Here is a 13,759-nt window from a genome sequence, read left to right as displayed (position 1 = left end):
ATGCACTCCCCCATAGTCCTCCATGCAGTATAATGCACTCCCCATAGTCCTCCATGCAGTATACTGCTCTCCCCATAGTCCTCCATATAGTATAATACACTCCTAATAGACATCCATATGGTATAATACACTCCCCATTGTCCTTCATATAGTATAAATAACTCCTCCTACTCTTCCATATAGTATAATGCACCCCCATAGTCCTCTATACAGAATAAAATGTACCCCATAGTCCTCCATACAGTTTTATGGCCACCACAATGTTCTCACTGATTTTAAAAAAAATATATATATATATATAATACTCACCTTTCCTCATTCCCCCGCTGCTCCGGTCTCTGCAGCGAGCGTTTTGAGCGCCCACACAGCCCAGTGCAGTGGGCACTATGTAGTGACGTCAGATACCGAGAAGGAATGATGTGGGAGGAAGCGTCAGCTGACGCTCCCTCTCATCATTATTTTCAACTGTATCGGCCTCCAGAATGCCAATATAGTTGAACATGCGATGACAGGCAGGGGGGACTGGTGCTGGCACTGGATCACCCCCCCCCGACTCACAGGTCTCATTTCGGCTCCATGGTGGCAGTACAGGGAGATCGTATTTCTCTGCTCTACCGCAGAGTTTAACAGTTAAAAGTAGCATAGCTCCGGGTGGGCCCCTCAGAGTGTGGGGCCAGGGACTACCTGCCTGCTACGCTACTGCCTGGGCTCCATCCTAGTTTGTGTCCCTTATCCTGGGTCCCATCCTGGCATATATATCTCCCATACTGTGCCCCATTCTGGTATACATATCCCCCATCCTGGTATGGATGTTCTCCATTCTGGTATATATATTCTCCAACGAGGTATACATGTCCCCATTCTGCCACTGTTCTTTAAAGTATAGAAAATAAATATTCTACTCACCTTCCCTCCGCTCCCCCGCCGCAGTGGCATATCTTTTTGAGACCATCAGCTAACTTCAGTGTGCAAGTGACTGGAGCGCATGACATCCCTGCCATGCGCCCCAAGTCAAGTACACGCTGGCGTCAGCTGCTGGCATGTGATTGGTCGGCAGCGTGTATTGCAGAGCTGCACCTCAATACACGTCAGCATAATGTGTACCCGAGGATGCACATCCAGTTGAAGCTTGCGCTGGCGTCAGCGGGCCCCTCACCTGCATGGGCCTGGGTCGCGACCTCTGTGACCATGATCATTATGCCCCTGTTTTTTACCCATTCAGGGGACTTTCCTGTTTGATGTTATTGCATGGATTGTGCCACATACTTTTTCCATAGGGATTTAGGGATGGGGAAGAGGTTCATATGACGGCTACTAATGTTGACTAGACAGCTCTGAGAGTATACTTATATTAAATATAGTGAATACAGAGTTGAGAATAATTACCATGTCATTCCTGCAGGTTAAGATGGTACTGGCTGTAGATGCCCGTGTGATGCTGTGTTGAAGTATAATGGGTTTGATAGAAAAGTATACAAGAAAAATAACTTGATGAAATCTGAGGATCAATACTGAGGCTAAAGAGAAGCAAAGATGGGGCTGAATTGTAGGGAACTGAGCACACTTTACATAAAGCAACTTCTGAATTTGTTATGCAAGGGTGGTGTAGGGATGGGAAAAATAACTGGACTACTTCTTTTATTATGAGTTAGTTTTTTATTCCAGATATTGTTTCACTATCTATAACAGGGGGTCTCAAACAAGCGGCCCCTCCGGCTGCTTCATGCGGCCCGCAGACACCATAGACCCCGATCGTGGCCCGATCCAGGAGCCGCAGACATCAGCGCTGTAGTGCAGTGTATTGTCGCGCAGAGACCGGCTCTCTGCACAGCAATACCAATGCCAGCGGCCGACCTATCAGAGGCCAGCAGCTGACATCTGTGTCCCAGCGCAGCGGCGTATGTCGTCACTGACGCAGATGTCAGCTGCTGGCCTCTGATAGGCCGGCAGCTGACACTGGTATTGCTGTGCAGAGAGCCTGTCTCTGCACGGCAATACACTGCACTACAGTGCTTATGTCGGCGGCTACTGGACCGGGCCGCGATTGTCAAGGGGTCTATGGTGCCTGCATGCTGCATATGCAGAAGGACGCCGAGGGAACGGAAGACAGGTTAGAAGAATTTTTTTTTTCTCTGTTATGTGCACTATGGGCATCTGGATAGGGACATAAGGGCACGTGGGTGAGCACATATGGCCACCTGGATGAGAACGTTCCTACAATATGGGTACCTGGATGGGGACATTCCTACAATATTTGGACCTGGATGGGGGGCATTACTACAAGATGAGGACCAGGATGGGGCATTACTACAAGATGAGGACCAGGATGGGCACATTGCTACAATATGAGGACCAGGATGGGCACATTGCTACAAGATGGGGACCAGGATGGGGCATTACTACAAGATGAGGATCAGGATGGGCACATTACTACAAGATGAGGACCAGGATGGGTACATTACTACAAGATGAGGACCAGGATGGGTACATTACTACAAGATGAGGACCAGGATGGGCACATTGCTACAATATGAGGACCAGGATGGGGCATTACTACAAGATGAGGACCAGGATGGGCACATTACTACAAGATGAGGACCAGGATGGGCACATTACTACAAGATGAGGATCAGGATGGGGCATTACTACAAGAAGAGGACCAGTTCAAAAGGTGTATAGAAAAAAAATGGTATCACTAAAAATGTCTATTTGTCATGCAAAGAATGCGGCCCCCCAAATTCAATTTTTTTCTGTGTGCGGCCCATATACCCAGCTGAGTTTGAGACCCCTATTCTATACCATTTTAATATTTTGATTTTGTACTTCTGAAATCATTCTAGAGTGAAGACATCAGTAATCAATACAGAGATGGATTTCACACTGACGGCATTATTGGATGAGGCGTGTTGGCCGATAATGTTGATATGGGAGAGGATTAACCATGGATATGCATCAGATTCTCCCCCAAAGTCATTGGGGTTCCGAAAAGGAGGCTATGGATACCAAATATGGGTTTTTAGCTCCTACAACGAAAAATATTCTGTTTTCTGGGACACTTTTCACTCATACTGGAAAGTGCACACTCCATTCGGCCCTGTTTTATATTTCATTGGACCTCGGTTTATTGATGAGACAAGCCAAGGATTATATGTACCGCCATCATTTACTGTCATTGTATCAGATACAAATGTTTTAATGCCTGCTCGAGCTTCAACGGTAGCTAAGCAAATATTAAAAATTACCCATTTTGTTCTAAACTCTATTTAGTGCAGTGATTTAGATGATAAACACATTTGATGTATGAAAATTTTAAACTTTATATATATTTTATTGCAAATTTACATTTTTCCCTGAATGTCAAGGTGTTCATATCTCTTACGTGGGTATTTCATGTTCTAAAAAAATAGTTAATAGCATTTATATGCAATTACATGCTGTTAAACAATATTGAGTAAAGAATCATTTACTACATCTAAACATATAATATGACACCGTTATATGTTCAAAGTGTTTATCAATGTGCATGTCCACCTAATGAGCCAAGTGCTGCTGGATATGCATGCTTGGTCTCTCTCCTGAAGTAGCATTATATACCTATGAAAAGTCCTAGCATTATATACCTATGAAAAGTCCATGTGCAAGGGAAGTAAAAGGGACCATACTGTCTGCTGCCAGAAGGGGAAGAAAACTGATTATGTGCGGAGTTGGCACCCAGCAGCACAGATTAATAGCAGCTAAGAGATGGGGCAGTACAGCTGAGCTGACAGCACTATGAGAAAAGAGCTCACAAAAGTATAATGAGACAAAGCTAACCTCTGCTGTACTGCCCCTTCCCCAACACTTTCTGACATGATGAAAGCTGAAGAAGTGTTAGTAATCACACATATGTCTACTATTCTCCTAGAACTATGTAATCACATACAGATTTGCAGGAAAATCAGTGAGAGCAGACAGTCTATAATTACAAAATAGAACCTACAAAGTCGCAAGTAACAAAATATAATTTTATTAATTAATAAATATAGCTGGACAACTAGAGATAAAAAAACAAGATATAGGACTAATTAAAAACCAATAAAACACAGCAGGCACAATAATAAGTACTGAACATAGGTCCCGATGCCCAAATACTCCCTGTGCAGCCTCCACCTTACCCTCCAATGCACGTTTCACTAATGCTTCCGAAGGGGTGGTGAAGCGGAGAATGGAAGCCAACTTTTTAATGAGTGAGAAAGGTGGTGGAGGTGATGGCCATTTCTATCAACGCCTTCCACTATGATTATGTGGCGTGGTCACTATCAATACCTGCATTGGAGGGCGCTGATGGAGTCATTGAAGCTGAAATTCCGGGTCCCAGCCGAGCAGCCAGTGCGCATGTGCGAAATGGAGTGGCAGCCATCTTGGATGAGGAAAACTTGCCCAATGCAACTATGAAAGTAGAAATATATGGGAAAATGTGGGGCGGCGGCTATATTGGATGGGGGAAACGTGCCTATTGCAGTGGGGAAAGTAGACCTTGGTGGGAAAAAGAGGCAAAATGAAAAACAATATGTATGTGAATAACTGATGAAAAATGACAGAATGTGGAAGCATGGAGTGAAAAGTGAGGGTGCTAAAAAATAAACAAAAAAATATCATTGGTTGCGTTGTGACATGTCAATGAAATGAATGATGAAAAAAAATAAATCTAAATAAAGTGATAGGGGAATAGGGAAGATCATAAAATGAAAAGCTAAGAAAAATTAAAAAAAAATATATATATATATATAATGATAATAAATAGTAAGTAATAAAAAATTATAAAATTAAAATAATAATAGTGTAATGAGTAAGCAAAGAAAGAGAACATATGAAAGTGAAAAAATGTATGCATAGTGGTAGAATAAAATAGTGTGTATAAAACACACAGAACAATGAAAAAAATATATAAAAACACATTTAAATGGAAAAATGTGCAGCAATATCCAGATGAGACGACAAAGTAAAAAATACTGGAAGAAGGAAAAAATGTGGGACTTGTTTTCATATTAGCCACTGAGATGAACTGCATCCTAGATGGAAAGAGAAGAAGTGAGAAAACAAATAAAAATGAATAAAACTAAAAAGCCACAGCCGACTTCGCAAATATAAGGAAAATAAAATGAAATGTTGGGAAACAATAAGGGAACAAAAAGATGGTAAATTGTAGTCCTGAAAGAATACAACAATTAAAGATAGGAAACAAAACTGAGCTGTTCTTATAAACCAAGAGGTGCCAATGTTTATAAAGTAGTTATCCACTTACATTCAATTTGTACCAGTTTTTTCTTGTTTCAGAAAAAACTGTTTCAATATAGGCCAATGGACTTCATCTCTTCGACTATGGAAACTGGTGACTGGCAGGACACGTTCATCTAGATTTTTCATCTTTTTCAGTAAATCATCAAGGTTACATACTCTAGCTAATCTGTAACCTCGATCAATATCTTTTACTCGATATCCGCGTTGTGTAAATCTGTCTTTCAGATCTCTAACATGGCTCTCAAAGTCAGATGTTTGATCACACAAAATTACTTATCCATTCATGTGAATATTGTATGTCTGAACCATATCTCTCACCCATAGCCCTACAAAAAAGATTTTCATAAGACAGCGCAAATGTTACACCCATAGTCTGCAAGAAAAATCTGTTCCTGAATACAAAAAAAATTGTGATCCAAAACAAAATTGAGTCCATTGGATGGATAAGGAGGTCTCTGGATAGACCCTGCGTGTTGAGAAGAAATTTGGTTGCTGGCATCCCCTGTTGATGACTAATGCAGGTATAAAGGGACTCAATATCACATGTCACAAGGAACATGTCAGGTTCCAATACTTCACCATCCAATCGCCTTAAAACCTCTCTCGACTCCTTTAAGTAGGACGGAAGATCGACCATACAAGGTTGAAGACAATGATCAAGGCATCTACAGATCTGTTCATTCATACTTCCACGTCCTGATACAATGGGACAACCTGGGGGGTTGAGTAAATTTTCATGAACCTTAGGTAATAGAATGTAGCAATAACTGGACCGTCAACCATGAGATCTTCCCATGATGGTTTAGGGATAGTGCCTCTCTCAAGTGTCTTATCCAAAATAAGGAACATATTATTTTGAAATGTTCTTATTGGCAATCTGCAAAAAAATACTTGACATCATTCAGTTGACAGGAAGCCTCCCTTTCATACATGTCAGTATGCCAAATGACCACATTCGATCCTTTGTCAGTTTACCTTTTTACCACCTGTTTCATGATTTTTTTTATTTCATTTAATGAAGTCATCTGTTGTTTAGTAAAATTATCATTGATTCGCAGTGATGAGTGAATATTTTAAGTTACTCAGACTGTTCTCATGAAAATTTCAAGAGGGACAAAGAGAGAGTAGAGGAAATATGGCAGATTTCTTGACAATTCAAGAAGGGTTTTCTGGTCATTGAGGATCTTTCCCACCCCCTTTCATTATTAACCTCCCTTTAAAGAAACACATGGCTGCATGCGACATGGGTTAAACAGAAGGCACTATACTCCAATACTGACTTCCCACCAAAACGGACATTTTTAATATCAGCTTCTGAACCAGACCTATCCCCCGCCACAGCTCCGGACACGTGACACCTTACTTGGCCTGGGCCCGCCACACACCTAAAGCTTGCTCAATACCCTCTCTCAAGGCCAAAGACCATAAATCCATCCCAATATCATTTAGATGCACACTGTCCGATCTCAAGTGCTCCCTAGAAGGCACCTCCAAATCCTTATGCCTTACCACCACACCACCATTCCTTGCTACAAAACGAGCCATCGTTTTGTTAACCTTAATCCTGGTCTTGTTAATACGCTCAACCGATTTTGCGTACCTCCAGTTCAGCCGAGCAACAATGTCCGACCAAACAATAACGATTCCTGGATACGCTGACCACAACCGTAACATATCTCTGATGAGTTTCCATGATGATCTAACCCCAAGGTAATTTCCTCCAACATGTAACACAAGTACATTCGGCGGTTGATTCACCCTACAATAGTATGCCACCTCCGGCAAAACTCTCCCCCAGGTCATACCGCGGATACCCAGCCACTTGATCAGTGCCGTGGACCGAGCCTGCCTGAGCTGCCGACCATCCGTGCGAACATCGGCCTGTAACGCACCCCAAAACACGCAAGAATGACCGAGGATCCAAATTAAACATGCACTTTAATAAAACAAAACAATGACCTCATTAATAAACATAAATATCAGTCGCCGCACCAATGCGGAACGAATGAGACCCATACTCTTCTGGCTTTTTACCCATTAACATTAATCAATGTTTAAAAACTGCCACAAATTGGTACCGAGACAGTGAAAATTCGTCCACATGTCAAAAGAACACACCCAGCATTACACCATGAACTGCCATAAAATGCCTTACTACAACAATCGGGCAGGCTAAATAACCAGGAATAGCGTAAACATTCCCACATTGATCAGTCTTAGAATGCCTGAACACACATTCCACCCTATCATCCAACACATGAACGTCACCCAAAAGCAAACCCCCTTCCACCATACGTGAAGGACTGATTAGCTTGCTTATGCGAAATGCACCAAAGAAGGCTAACACAAAAGCCGCCGAAAACAATGCTATCTCATAAAGGGAATAACAAACACATTGCACACAACCCAACAACTTGTTCAACAGTGCAAAAGAAACTGGCCTCCTTTTATCTTGACTAGCTACGCCTTTCCGAAAATCCTTCATGGCCTGATTCAGCAAAAATTCCTTTGTGGCATCCTTCACACCCTGTAACTTAAACAGAAATGCCAGCGTCGCTAATCTCTGCGACACTGCGGACACCGATCTACCCGAAATTAAATCTTTTCCTAAAAAGGATTAAACTAAACACAACCTGTCCTTATCAGAAGAATCCACCTCCATGCACGCACTCAAAGTTTCCCATTCTAGCAATACTTTTTGATACCTTCTTGAGTTCTTGATTAACTCAAAAACTACACATTGACTAGACTCCAAAGCACATTGGGACATTCCGCTCCCACTTTATCTGCCCATGGCACCAGCTGGAGAAACCAGTCAGCGCATCAGCCACTTCATTCAATTTCCCCGGAAAATGCCTTGCCACTATACACACATTCCTTTCCAAACCGCGCAACACCAAGTGACGTAGGTACGCCACTACAGGAGGAGATTTTGCCAACAAAGAATTTATTGCATGAATCTCCAACAGGTTATCACAATAAAAACAAACGTTCTTTCCGCTAAACTCGGCCCCCCACAATTCCAGGGCCAGTACAGTTGGGAATAATTCCAACAAGGACAAGTTTTTTTACCAAACCTGTTTCCTGTCAGGTCACTGGCCAAGGACCTACGCACCAATGTCCCTGAAAAAACGCTCCAAAACCCAATGACCTAGCAGCAACCGTGTAAAGCTGCAAGTTATCATTGGACACCACTTTGTCCATCCACAGCGTGCAACCATTATATTTCGCCAGAAAAGAGTCCCAAACCTCCAGATCCGCCTTGATCTCCTGAGTAACGCGAAAAAATGATGCGACGATTTTCCTGCCAACGCCTCCGATAATCACCTGGAAAACACCCTGACAATCAGAATTATCCTGCAAGCAAAATTAAGCTTACCCAACAATGACTATACTACCTTCAACCTTATTTTCTTGACGCGTCGCACTGCCGCTTCCGCCAGCCGCAAACCCATCAACTTTCCTTTAGGAAGCCTACACTCCATCGCCACACTGTCAATTTCTATACCCAAAAAACACATCAGCAGGGCCCTCCGTCTTGTCTGCGGCTAATGGGATTCCAAACAACACCGTCACCTTCTTTAAAGTTACCCACAAAACTGAACACACTAACAAGCCAGAAGGCCCAACACGAAAGAAATCATCCAGGTAGTGAATTATTGAAGAGACCCCCGACATGTCCAGAACCACCCATTCAACAAATAAACTAAAAGCCTCAAAGTATGAGCATGATATACAGCAGCCCATGGGCAAACAATAAATCTACAAAAATGTTTTCATCCCACATGCAGCCTAACAGATGAAGACTATCCGGATGCACTGGAAGCAAGCGAAACGCCGCCTCAATATCCGATTTTGCCATTGTGGCGCCCCTGCGGGTTCAGCCGCCACAGAGGTACTGCATCTCACCCAGAGGTGTGGTATCTCACTCTCAGGTAAGGATGGAGTACTGCCCGGGACCCACCCACTTGCATCCAACACTACACCCTTCCAGGCCAGCAGGTGGGGCAAGATGCACTGCCTTATGCTGAGCCCTGTCCCTGTTGGAAGTGCGGGGGAACCGAGTGAGGGGGAACCAAGTAGTGGGTGGAGGAAGCAGCTAGGGGAGCACTTCAGTAGGTGAATAAAAAAGGGGAGCCATCTTGAGAGAGAGTCCAGTCAGTGTTCAGTCTGAGGAGAGTGGTGGAAGCAGGAGCTCTGCTCAGAGAAGAGGGCCTAGACATAGAGGCCCAGGAGGACTGGCTGAAGAGGAAGGGAGCAGAAGAAGGCTCCAGGAGTGAGGGGATCCCAGGGGCACGGCAAGTGCGGAAGCCACAAATGCGCCCGAATCTGCAGGAACGTGGAGGTATCAGGCCGCAAAGAGGACCGGCCCCTAACTAGTGGAGAACTACAAGGCACAGCTAGAAACCGGATGCTTCTGTACTTTCAGGGTGCAGCTGCTCACAACCACAACTACATCGCTAAAAAGGTAGCCACATAGGATTCAGGGGACTGCAGGTTACCCGCCAAAATCCGAGGTTACCGGCTTGGGACACTGGTTGCGAGGCGCAGGGCAGGAGGGTGAGAGCCAGCGCAGGAAGACGACCGAGTAAGGCACACAGACTGGGGTCCCGTTATGTACTCCTGAGGCACCTGGGAGATTGCTGAACCCCTGCCTTGGTAAACACAGGACGGTGTGGGAGGTTACCCTGGTCCTGGTAACCTGGAGTTCAACAACTGTGAGTAAACCTTGAAGACTACACCCCACTGTGTCCTAGAATTATTATCTGCGCCATCACCTGCATTACACCGCACCAACCACATCCGCCCTATAGTATCACTACTTACTGCCCTGGAGCTAAGCTCTCCCTGTGGAGAGCTGAACCAACTCTGCTGCGTCATCATCAGTTCCAGAGGATCTGCACCGCAGCGGCGGCCCCATATAGCCGCATATCACAGGTGGCGTCACGAACATTATATAAAAACTATATTCCCTTTTCTTTAATCCCTTTTATTGACCGCCCTGGGTCACGGACCGGGTCACTGCCACTGTGACACCCCCAGCACCGACCGGCCCGGCTACCGAGTACCCCACGGCCCGAGTCACCATCAACGCAGCTTGCCCTCCTGCCCTTACCAACCCCAATGCCTTATCAAACGATAACTCTACCGGGATGCCATCATTCACGGAGTCCTCTTCTGGAGAAGATAAGTGATGAATAAGCCAAAACTTATTTGGTACCAGCTTGGGTACAACATCCAAAGGGGAAATTCTCAATTCTGGTCAAGGAGGATCCAGAAACGGTCCCGCCGTGCTCCCCAAAGCCACTTCATTATACAGCGTTTCCATCACCACCTCAGGGTGTTCCCCTGCCGATTTCAAATTTCCCGGCCTAAATTTTGGCGCTCCAGGATCAAAAGGAATCCTGAAACCCTCAGAAAAACCCAGCTCAATTAACCTAGCCGCCTCCATATCTGGATATCTATTTAAAAATGGAAGCATCGCCTCGACCTTCACGGGAGTCCTCCCTCTTTCCAGAACCCTCACCTGTTTTGCCTTTTGCTCGTTTAAAGCACTTACTGAGCCCCTGACTTCCCCTACATCCAAAACACTCGTGCTTAAACTTGCATGTGCCCCCAAACTTACATTGCCCCTAGTTGAACTGCCAACAAAAACCTTTCTTTTGAGACACCGAAGATCCACTGGCTGATCCTGACCCTCCGGTACCACCCCGAAAGGGCTGAAACACTAGGGCTGTCATTAAACGCATCCATAAGGAAATATCCTTGTGATCCCAACGCATACCTGTCCTCATAGCCTTGTAACGGGAGCAACAACAAAAATTTCCACAAACTCCCCTTTCCAAATTTTTTCTCGCAGACATACATGACGCGCCCCCTGGGCCGTGTGGTACTCTGTGCCGGGCCGGTCGTTGCTAGGGGAAATGTCACAGTGGCAGTGACCCGGTCCGTGACCCAGGGCGGTCAATGAAAAGGTGATATTTACAGGGGAATTAAAGTTCTTATACACAGTTCGTGACGCCACTTGTCGTATGCGGCTAAAGGAAGCCGGCGCTGCGCAGCAGGTCCTCTGGAGCTGTTGTTAATGCAGCAGAGTTGGTTTAGCTCTCAACAGGTAGAGCTTAGCTCCAGGGCAGTGTAGACGTTGCTGTGATGGTGTGGTGTAGAGGATGGCGCAGTTAATAATCAGTCCACAATGCAATGGTGGTTTCCTCTTATCTTTACTTGCGGTGGTTAGGCAGACCAGGGCACAGGTACTAGCTGGTAGTAGAGATCCGGGCTGAATGGAAGCAAGTTGGGGGGATCCACCTACCCAGGTGGAGATGTAGGCCTTCCCTTTGCGTTACCTCTTTGGCCCTGCTGCGTATAGCTGTGGCCCTCGTCCCTGAGTAAAACGTCTTTGTGCTCACCCGTATGGCAGGCAGCTCGGACCTTCCTGGAGTGTCGCTCCCACGTGCGGTGCTGGGTCCTATGGTGCTGCTGAACCTCCGGGCGTCTGTTGGGGCCAGAAGACCTGCAGTCTCCTGCCCTCCGGTTTCTGCTGCTGGGCTTTCGGTGCCCCACAACCTCGGACTCCAGTGTCCAGTTCTTCTGCGCTTCCCCTGGGGTGAACTGCTGTGCAGCTCCACTCCCTAGGTCTTTCCTCATCGATGTCCTGACTTCAACTCCTTTCTGCTTTCCTCAAACTAACCCCGCCTCCAGATCCCAGTTGCTAAGGGGAGGAGCTCCCCTTGCTGGTCTGGAGCCAGGAAAGTGTTGCATGCTAGCAAAACCTGATTAGGGGACCCCTCCTTGCTTCCAGGCATGGCATCACCCCTTGTGAGGGAGGCAATGCCACTGTGGCACCCGGACTCCTGGGCTGCCACATACACTTCAATAATCCAACAGAACCACCTCATCCTCCTTTTCTCAGTATTACTCTTTTTCCTGTGATACCACCGAGCCACCACCCTGCAGGCGCACTCCCGCCTGCCCAGATCCTGCTCCTGAACCTCCGGAAGCCACTCACGCCACTGCCGGCGACCTCACATCACTTGCCCCCTGTGACGCCGAGCCCTGCAATACACCTAATAATTGACCCCATAGATCGTGCACCCACCAATTGCCCCTTGAATATTCCCTATAACACCCTCTGAATTACTAACCCCCAACACACCCCGAGCACCACCCACATCAGTTAAATTATGAACAAGGGTAGTCTCCTCATCAGGCTGCCTCAGAGAGATCCTCTGACCAGCCACGACATCTCCTGATGGAACTTGCTCATGTTCTGACGGTCCCTATGAAATCTCGCCCTCCTCTCAGCTTTTCTCCATGTTTTCAACGTTGTCAGGTCTTGATAAAGGCGCAGAAGGGGCTGCCTGACGCCGCTGCCGCTCCGGATCCAAAGATAGCTCCCTAAGGTCCCGCACATCTGCCGGCCGCTTCCTGCCCGATGATCTTAAAAGGGCCCCGCAGGACAGCCTGCCCCCGCAATCTCCCGTGGCACTCCTGGACCCCAGATCCTCCCATCCACAGACCCACCCTGCCGCCTGCAGGAGGGCCGCTCATCTCTCATCTGTCCCCTTTCTTGACCACCTGCTGCTGCGCCAGTGTTCCTCATGGCTCTGCTGCACCTCGCCCTGCAAGCCGTGCTCCTCCCTGCCGACTGTGGGAAGGCCCTTCACGCTCCCTCCCCCGCCGGGGTCGACCCCAGCATGACATCGGGGCCACCGCTGCAGACAGCAACTCCTCCCCCGCCGTACACTGGACGCTGGCCCCGCCCTCATCCGCAGACCGTGGGAGGACTCCTCGTCCCGCCATCTTGCCAGGTATAACCCACGGCTGGCTTGTCACCGGGGGTCACCGCCGCGCTGCTCGGGGGCCTTTTAGGCCGCAAACCGGAAGTAGGCCGCAGCGCAGGCACGCCCACTTCTGGTAGGCTGCGGCTCCGGCGAGGATTCCTCCTGGGGATCGGAGAAGGAGCCTCAGGCACGCGCTGCTCCCCTGGCTGCAGAGGTCCCCGAGGGGGCTCCTGGAGCTTCTCCTGCTCCGAACCTCACCTGCTGGTGAGTAACGCTCCGGCGGCCGTGACCGCTGCAGGCCTCCCTGAAGCTTCTTCTGCAGCCGACGACTGTGCACAGGTCACCCGCAGCTGCTGCTGCACCAAGTCTGCCCCATGGATCGCTGAGACAGGCCGCGCTAGGTCCAGCAAGGCCACAAGATCTGCCATGGCTCCACTGCAGGGTCTGGTCTGCTTCAGCTGCGATCCAGGAAGCAAGAGGAGGTAACTGACCCCTGCCCTTCCCTATATCATCTCTTGCTCCTCCCCCCACCTCTTCCCCTCCAATCAAAACTCCCCACACTACTCCTAATCCCTTATTCAAAATTTTAACTCCTTCACTCCCACCCTCCTATCTTGTCATGTGGCCTATACGCCCTATGGGGCTCCCTGGCCTTCCTTACTAATGGTAGAGGGAAACTTACCCTTGTATACTTC

At 47.2% G+C, this 13,759-nt stretch overlaps 1 long non-coding RNA gene across 2 annotated transcripts in view; it reads left to right on the top strand.

Moving 5' to 3' along the window:
- Window positions 1-13,759, top strand: part of LOC141234833 (uncharacterized) — a 50,101-nt gene that overhangs the window by 15,893 nt on the left and 20,449 nt on the right. The window contains exon 4 of one of the 2 annotated variants that reach the window (XR_012300713.1): window positions 2,841-5,390. The exons of the other annotated variant lie outside the window; for it this stretch is intronic. This is a non-coding gene — a long non-coding RNA (uncharacterized lncRNA). Of the gene's footprint in view, window positions 1-2,840; window positions 5,391-13,759 lie in introns of those variants that run through there. 2 annotated transcript variants of the gene reach the window in all.

This window comes from Phyllobates terribilis, unplaced genomic scaffold (genome assembly GCF_046119375.1).
Source record: "Phyllobates terribilis strain yellow unplaced genomic scaffold, ASM4611937v1 Scaffold_644__1_contigs__length_891845, whole genome shotgun sequence".
In the NCBI taxonomy this organism is placed as follows: domain Eukaryota; kingdom Metazoa; phylum Chordata; class Amphibia; order Anura; family Dendrobatidae; genus Phyllobates; species Phyllobates terribilis.
This window is presented reverse-complemented; position numbering and strand designations above follow the sequence as displayed.